This window comes from Mixophyes fleayi, chromosome 11 (genome assembly GCF_038048845.1).
Source record: "Mixophyes fleayi isolate aMixFle1 chromosome 11, aMixFle1.hap1, whole genome shotgun sequence".
Lineage (NCBI taxonomy): Eukaryota > Metazoa > Chordata > Amphibia > Anura > Limnodynastidae > Mixophyes > Mixophyes fleayi.
The window spans coordinates 74,345,661-74,354,353 of NC_134412.1; positions in this window are offsets into that span (position 1 = coordinate 74,345,661).

The following is an 8,693-nucleotide window of genomic DNA, read 5'->3' on the forward strand; positions in this document are numbered from 1 at the left end:
TAGATAAGTATACAGTCTCAATTCATTTGCAAAGTATTCATCCGTATGAAGTCCACTTCAACCGTTTATTAATTGAATATGTTGTATTTGGCTTTATAATTAAAAAGTAATTCAGTTTAAAATCCACTTTAGCATTCTTCAATTTGCCTATTTAATTTGCATAGACTTTTATATGGTTTCTTATTCAGCGGTTCTTTATATTAGCCAAACATTTATGTCACTAATAGTACATATAATAACTATATATAAATATCTGTGTTTTCCTGCAGGAAATGCCAACAGTTGTATGCACTGGATGGAAGTTTAAATACCAAATACCAAAGTATGCTGTCTGTGGGCCCCATGCAGCCCAAAAGTCCTTTTCAAGCCACAGGAATCAGAACAGATAAAAGGAGACTCGGGATATCGGGACAGAAATATTAGTGCAGTATTTCTACTCTGGCATTAGTGGTCGCCCACTCTCCCGAATTATGGGTAGGTCTCTCGGACTCCTGGAGGAGCAGACAATTCTCCCGCATCCTGCCCACTTCACTAAGATGTGCGTAAATGTACATGTACATTTACAGTAGGTTAATTGGCTGCTATTAAATTGCCCGTAGTCTCTTTCGGTCTGTGTGTGTGTAAATTAAGGGATTTAGACTGTAAGCTCCAATGGGGCAGGGACTAATGTGAGTTCTCTGTACAGCGCTGCAGAATTAGTGGCGCTATATAAATAATTAGATGATGATGATGTACAGACAGTGCCCCTATAGATTATTTTATAAACATGTAATGGAAATGATACATCTAGTTACAAATCACCTGGTAGGTGCAGACAAAATAAGTGTTAATAAACATTGGGATTTAAAAAAAATCAACATGAATTGATACATCCGACTGACATTTAATCCTTCCATTCCTGCATATTAATTAGAACAAAACATGGTGTCTGCAATTAAATACTCTGTAGGGTTAATTGAAAAAGCAAAATTGTGCGTCACCAAATGACTTTGTAAAATAAATACAAAGTGAATGACGGTATTATGTATGTAATTATGAATTACACTCATACTTGTTATGTATGTAATTATGAATTACACTCATATATGTAACGTATGTAATTATGGATTACATTGTGTGTTAACTCAGCTGCATAAAAGCCTTTTTATGTTATTTGCATATATTTAATGAGCAGAAAGTAAAACCAAGCAGTGAAACATATCCGTATGGAAATACATATATTATTCACACACAACAGATTACATACTTTATACCTTGTCAGTAACAACAAAGGGCCTCATTTAGAGTCGGTCACAAGTCCTTCTTTTGAGCGCAAAAAACACTTATGGCCAAGGATCCGTGGCAGAATGCACTCTGACTGAGATGGATCTGCCCCTTGCACCTCTCTGCGCTTAGAGAGGTGGGACGGGGGAGGTAGTGGGCGGGGCTAGCGATGTTCACGCTCTTTACATGATATGTAGAGTTGAAAGCAGCTGCTGATAGGTCTCTAGGAGACGTATCTTTTGCGGGTGCAAGAGACCTTGCTGTAGTAAAAAATAATTAAATTTTAAAAAAAGTATGCACCCCCTCCCAAACAGCATAACTAACCCTTGTGTTGTTTGGGGGGGGGGGGGAACAATTATTATTATTATTTATTTCACTATCTGCTTTACAGGATGCTGTGCATGATAGACTTGCACGCGGCCCATAAGGCAGATAAAGAGGCGTGTTTGTGCAATTTCCACAGTATTCTAAGAGGCACAGATCCTTAGATTCATGCCACTCTAAATACTGTGTAAATTATGGGATGCGATTTACACATTTTCAGTGTGAATTGGATCTAACTCTAAATCAGGGGCGGATCTAGGAAATTGTTATACCGGGGGCGATTTAGGGGGGACCGATTTAGGCCCCGCCCCCTTTCTGACTTCTGAGGCTGCCGGCGGCTGCACAGAATGTGCAGGTCCGTTTGGCAGTGACAGGCAGGGACAATGTGCTGCCCGCCGGCTCTGATTGTGCACAATCAGAGCGGGTGGGCAGCACATTGTCCATGCCTGTCACTGCCGAGCGGACCTGCACATACTGTGCAGCTGCCGGCAGCAAGCTCCTGCTAGGGGGGGGGGGGGGGGGGTGATTGTCCCGATCCCCCCACTGCTCTAAATGAGGCCAAAAGTTTGCTTGATTGCCAATCCTGGTAATGCCTTAAGACATCCCCCTATCAAATTTCCTCTCTGCCACTTCTAAATTCACACTTTGACAACTATATATATATTGGCCGAAGTGGAAATTTAGAGGGGTGAAACGTAAAATGTGGGTGAATGGAGTTTGATTATATATATATATATATATATATATATATATATATATATATATATATATATATATATATATATATACACATATATACACATATATATATACATATATACACATATATATATATACATATATATATATATATACATATATATATATATATATATATATATATATAAAAAAAAAATATAATATTATATATTTAAAATGATATAATCTTATGTCAGGCTTTCTTAGAAAATACCAACTTTCTCCTTATCTCTTAAAAAACAATCAGTTTTATTTGACATTCAAACGCCAATTTAATGTCAACTTTCAGATGACAGAAAATTGGATACAGAATAAGGACTGTCCCGTTATCATTCCATTATCTACTCATATTTTAACATCATTTTTGTTCGCTTCAACCTTTAAGAATATCAAGTATGCAAAAACAGTATTGTAGTAGAAAGAGACTTTAATTAAATAAAAAGTAAAGGTTCCTCTAATCTTTTAAAAATGATTTTTTTTTACAAAAAAAAAACGAAACTCCAAACTCAGAAGAGATTTAACATTTACCGAATACATTTTTGTCTTTTGCCCCAATCGGTATAAAGTTAAGTATAATGATACGATTGTGAATTGCTTCAATTTAGTAGCAGTATCTCATTAAACGTATTAATTTAATAAAACAGCTAATGACATAACATTCTCTTATAAGGAAGAGAAAGAAATGTCAGCTGTCTGCAGCAACAATTATTTGCCGAGATCCAACATTTACCACCAGGTGTGATACACTATTGCAATTCTACTCCACATAAACAAGCACGTTGTCAAAACACACTTGTCTGTCGTAGACCACAGGTTAACCACAAGAGCTATTTCCATGTAACTGATACTAAGATCAATAGAATCAATCCACTTGTCTTCCACAAGAGAGAAGGAAGAAACGGGAACAGCCGACCTTTGGCCCTACCACGAACGGTTTTTACTTTATTTTACTAGTACATTACTTTTGATGACAAAGTACAACTACAGTTATTTAGAGTTTTGTATCCATGGGCCTTGCTTTCATCTTTGGATGTTTTTAATTTTGACCAATATTATTAAATGAAGTTCATATTTTGACAAATCTCTTTCATCACACCAGATTGTAGAACATGGGGGTTATATGAAGACGTGAGCGCCTGTGAGCTGATCTGGCTGAGAGCGTGTCGCACAGGGAAGGGGAGCGCCTCTTACCCTCTAGAGCGCCACGCGACATCTCTATAGAGCTCGGTGGTAAGGGCGTTGAGGACTACATTTTCGGTTGGTACAAGCCCACAGTCCAACTGCAGCCTGGTGGCTCCCAGCTGCAGGTAACAAGGGGGGTTGTAAGGGGTGACGTCCCCCTTAAAAAGTAATGTGTCACTTTTAATTTACTCATTAATGACATTAAAATGATCATAATAAGCAATCTTCTTTTCTGATTTAGCACAGTTACACACATAATGAGCTATTTATCAACTTACGCCGATAAGGCTGATTTTCTTATTGCAGCAACTTATCAATATGGCCGGGGCAGCGTGGTGATACTCAGCTGTCTCAGCGACACTGTCTGGGAGCGCTAAGGCTTAACTTACCACTTGGCCGAGTTTAGATATACACGTGTGGCCTGGCTAGGCAGATCGCACATACGCAGTGAGACTGAAAGCCCGGACATGGGCTGAGATGGCGATAGCAGAACAAGGATTGTGGCGGTACTTGTACCATCATGATCCTTGTTAAAAAAGCTTCCGTGGCGAAACCAACCCATACTTGTTGCCAGCGGGACCGACAGCTGGTGATAGCAGCACTATCACCTGCGGGGACCGCCCGGTAGATAGAGTGATTGAAAACTGATCTGTATGCATTGTACTCATTCACAGTAATGTAGCTGCTTCACTGCTTGATGAACATAAGTTTTTCAACAGTGCTCAGCGTGAATCAGCAGGAGGATGCCGAGGGCAGGAATTGGCCCCAGGTAACATAAACACCTAGGTTGTAAAATATGAAGAAAAAGAATTGAGCTTTACATACATTTGTTATGAATTATTAGTGGATGAGTATAAGGGTCCAGGGAGGGGCTGAGCTGGGGAAGGCTTATAAGGCAGGGAAGTGCCCCTCTGGACACTTACCAGCGCCCTCTAGAGCCCTGATGTCGTTTCTGTTGCTTGCGCTGTTTGTTTGCTCTGTTTTGTTTTCCATGAAGGGTCTAGCTGGTGGAAAAGCAGGCCAATCAGCGCCCATAATGACACATTCGCTGGTGTGCTGGGTGCTCTCCCTTAACGGAGGTTCAATTACTAATACTACGAATGGACCCCAGCCAGTGAGCCAAAACGGGGCAGAGTCTGGCTCCACCGCCTAGAAGTGTCCCAATATTTTAGTTTGTTATCATTCTGGTTCTGAAATGGCCGATAGCTGATTGGCTCTTGCTTTTAGTTACCGCCACTTTAATATACTTTAATTTTCAATACAATTTGTGACCTTTCATTCACCAAACAAGTGTCATATGTCTTTATGTATTTATATGCAGTAAGGTAAAAATTAAAAGTTATATCAACAGCTAGGCCCCTTAGGGCTAGATTTACTAAACTGCGGGTTTGGAAAAGTGGAGATGTTGCCTATAGCAACCAATCAGATTCTAGCTTTCATTTATTTAGTGCATTCTACAACATGACAGCTAGAATTGGTTGCTATAGGCAACATCTCCACTTTTTCAAACCCGCAGTTTAGTAAATATACCCATTAGAGTTCTTGAGCTATGAGAGTGGGGATCATGATCCCTCTCTATAAGGCCTCACACCCACTGGTTTTTACATTTAAAACACTAGCAAAAAAAAGACACATATATTATTAGCTTTTACACTAGTGTTTGCAGCTTACTCTGATCCGCTACCACAACTCTAGTAAACACTGGTAAATATGGCAGTGTCTATGGTGACACTAAACACTGGTTTCTTGTGTCAGACCCATTTCCATGCATTTTACTAACAAAGTTTACATTAGAATGGAAATGTCTCCAAGATGTTATGATTAGCGTACTACCAGATTTATTATCTGTAATGCTTGGGTCAAGACGTTTTCTGTATAATGTTCGTAAAATATAGGGTTTGTTTTTTAAACATGGCCCCTGTCTTTCTTAACACCACCACTTATATCCCCATCTCCACGGGATTGTTTAGATGTGCTCCTCACAGTAAAAGAGGAAACGTACACAAAGTTATCACCTCTTGAATGATGTATAGGTTTGTGTTGTTCCAGGGAGAAATCACTGAATTTGATGCTAGAAAGGAATAAGAAACTACAAGCAGCTGAAATCCGATTATTGCTTGTTCCCCTTTTAACAATGGGATCATTGACATTACACATAATAAACTTGGGCCTGATTAATTAAGGATCTTAACTTGAGAAACTTCTTATTTCAGTCTCCTGGACAAAACCATGTTACAATGCAAGGGGTGCAAATTAGTATTTTGTTTTTCACATAAGTTAAATACTGACTGTTTTTTCATGTAGCACACAAATACTTGATAGCTTATTTGTACACTGAAATTTAAAGTTGATATTTGTGTGCTACATGAAAAAACAATCAGTATTTAACTTATGTGCAAAACAGAATACTAATTTGCACCCCTTGCATTGTAACATGGTTTTGCCCAGGAGACTGAAATAAGAAGTTTCTCAAGTTAAGATCCTTAATGAATCAGGCCCCTTGTGTCTTTTTTCAACCATAATTGCTCTATACCCATGTAAACGGAACACCGTGTTCACGCAGACGTACAAAATGCAAGAGAGCAGAGGTCACAGACATGGAAACACTGTGTGGAAACGCCGGGAAAGAAAATGAAAGAAGATCATTTCAAACCCGGATTGAAAGCACCAAGAACTATTGCTAGAACAACCAATTATCATATTTGCAGACAAACCGTTTTATAATTAAAATTGGACAGGCGCAAATGCCTATACATAGTAAACAAATATATGAAACCAAGCACAACTATCAAGGTGCAACTCCTGTATCTCTCTTAAAACACAAACATCATAACACCACAAGCCTCAAATAATTTATATGGTAATACATCATAGCAAATCAGTTTGATAAGATTACCTTAAAGTAATGCATCATTTCTTCAGGCTGTAATATGTTTCTGTGCGTATTTGCAATTATTGGTTAACAGCATAACTAAATTAAGATTGTAGCGGACAGTCATGTTATTTATCCACTATCCTCAGTTTGTGTTTCGTATTGTCCATGTCACATGTAACATGTGATCCCAGCCTGAAAACATTGGGCAGTAGATTCCTGGCACAATGACCACAGGGGCAAACGCAGGATTTAGAAGGGGGGGGTTTCTGAACCCCACGAAAAAAAAAAAAAAAAAAAGAGCAGCAGCTCCATTTCAGCAAGTCTGAATTCTACAGCATCCGCGGCAGTGCTGTATTATACTACAATACAGCACTGCCGCGGACGCTTCTTTGACAGCGCCGCGGCTGCTGTACAATACTGTTGGTTCCCGGAGGGGAGGGGTTTCTGGAGAACCAGAAACCCCCCTGTGTGCGCCACTGGACCACAGCATTTCGTAGCCTCTATGTGACAGATCTAGTAGGTATCGGTGACTTTCTGTTTCATGTATCATAGCACCAGAGTGAAATTTGCAGTTCAATATAACCATAAAATTACTTTATTGCTTTTTTTTATTTAAACTCTAAGGACAAAGATCATTTTTTCTATATGCTCCAAGGAACTTCTATGTGGCATATTCCATTAAGAAGTGTGTCAATCCACTTTCTGTTCACAAATGTCAGTCATAGCCGATAATTATTTTTGTGCATGAAACGAATGCTACTTCTATTGCGTTTTCGGGGCCATTGTTTGGAATCTTGGCTACTTGGCCTAGATTTTCAATAACAAATTCATGTATACTCACTCATTCAGCTGCTGCAGTCACCCAGAATTAATACATTTTTCAATGAACAAGGAAAAACGCTACTTAATGCTCACCGGAGCCTGAAATCTCCTATTCAGCACAATTTAACCCAATTTAACTTCAAATATATAATAATACACTAGAGATGGCGACAATAAAAAATAAGCCATAAATATTACTAGATTCACTTGTAACAATATCTGAAAAATACACGATTGCAATTTAATTTGCCAATATGCCTTTTGTCCTAAAATAACTTATTCTAGACTGTTGATATGATACTTTAATCATAATTGACTTCATAGTAATCGAATGCAACGTTTGGTGGTTACCAGATAAGCCAACAGCTCAATAAATCTCTAATTATGGACAGGTTGTGCTATGGATTCCTCCAGAAATACTCCACCATCCAATATCACAGAATATGTAGGAACATTAGCAGCCGCCGTTTCATATTTTCCGATTGTAGGGAATAGAATTTGGTTACTTACCCACATCAACAACGTTCTCAAACAGAAAAACAAAGCTGAGGTCGTCTCCATTGACTGAAGGCAGAGGTGACTTCTTTTTGGAGTTCACTTTCGGAGATGGTATCTCCATGGTGGATTCCCAATGACCTACAGGTGAATAATCCAATACAGACCCAGCTCTGCTCAGAAAACACCGGTAAGGTATGACGCCAGTTTGTAGAACAATCCAAGGGTGACAACGTCAGGTTTAGTCTTGGAAGAAGACTCCAGACCTCTCCTCTTTGTTTTGTTTCCACAAGACGTTCAGCGATCTACAGCCTGGAGTGTTTTGCTTCTCTCAGACTCCCATTTCAAAGAAGTCGTCACAAACCAGTGGTCATCCCACAGACACATACATAGTACAAATGATCAGGTGTGAGCTCGCAGTGAGGCGTGTCCAGATAATGCCCAGTAGACAAAACTGTTAACGACCTGTCTCCAGATGATTGTGGCAATTCTAATTACTGTCTGTTCCACTCAGATGTCAGATCTATATCTTCATCCTGTCAATGGAAAAGGTGCGGGTTTTAGAAAGTCATCATGATGTTACAGATAACAAATGTATAAATGTGTGAAGGAAACACATCCCAAATGATCCAAACAGACTCCCAACCCCAAATAACAATTGCTTAAGTTAATGTTTATTGAATGACATTGGAGTACAGCCAGGTGTGGAATTGTTTATACTTTACAATAATAACAATCTAACAAAAAGTACAACACATTTATATTCCTAGCCTGACCCTGACTAGCACTGATTTTGTTTTTGCATAGAATATTTATGTAAAAACTTGTGTGGATATAAATAAATGTGTACATGTGCATAAAGATGTAAACTGTAATACAAACATTGCAATATTGAAGTTATAGTAATCATCTGAACACAATGTAGGCAGACACGTATTTGGCCTGCACATGCTAGCAAAAGTTTAAAAAATAAGTGTCTAATATGTGTGCATAT